This window comes from Sapajus apella, unplaced genomic scaffold (genome assembly GCF_009761245.1).
Source record: "Sapajus apella isolate SASKATOON/1434 unplaced genomic scaffold, GSC_monkey_1.0 scaffold70, whole genome shotgun sequence".
Taxonomy (NCBI): domain Eukaryota; kingdom Metazoa; phylum Chordata; class Mammalia; order Primates; family Cebidae; genus Sapajus; species Sapajus apella.
This window is the reverse complement of record NW_022437010.1, coordinates 2,470,406-2,470,926: the sequence shown is the minus strand read 5'-3', so window position 1 is coordinate 2,470,926 and position 521 is coordinate 2,470,406.

Below are 521 nucleotides of genomic sequence, written 5' to 3'. Positions count from 1 at the left end.
TTCACCCACCTCAGCCTCTCAAAGTGCTGGGATTACAGGCATGAGCCACTGGGCCAGGTCCTGAAGAATATTTTTAATTGACACAGAACTTTGGGTTGACAATTCTTTTCTTTAAGCCCTTGAAAAATGTGTTCCATTTCCTTCTGACCCGTGTGGCATCTGATGACATCTCCGCTGTCTTCCTTCTCCTGACAATCCCTCCCTCCTTTTTGTCTCACTCCCTTCCTTCCTCTTTTCTCTTCTTTTCCTCCCTTCCTTCTTCTCCTTCCTCCATTTTTCCTTTTTTTCTTCCTTTGGCTGCCCTCAATATTTTTTCCCTTTCTTTTCAAAAGTTTTACAGTGATCTATCTTGATCTGAATTTCTGTGGATTTATCCAATTTGAGAGATTTTCTCAGCTTCTTGAATCTTTAGGTTTACATACTTTTTTGGGACCAACTTTGGGAAAGTTTCAGGCATTGTTTATTTGAATACTTTGCAGCCCTACTCATTCCTCTCTTCTGGAACTCCAATGACAAGATTG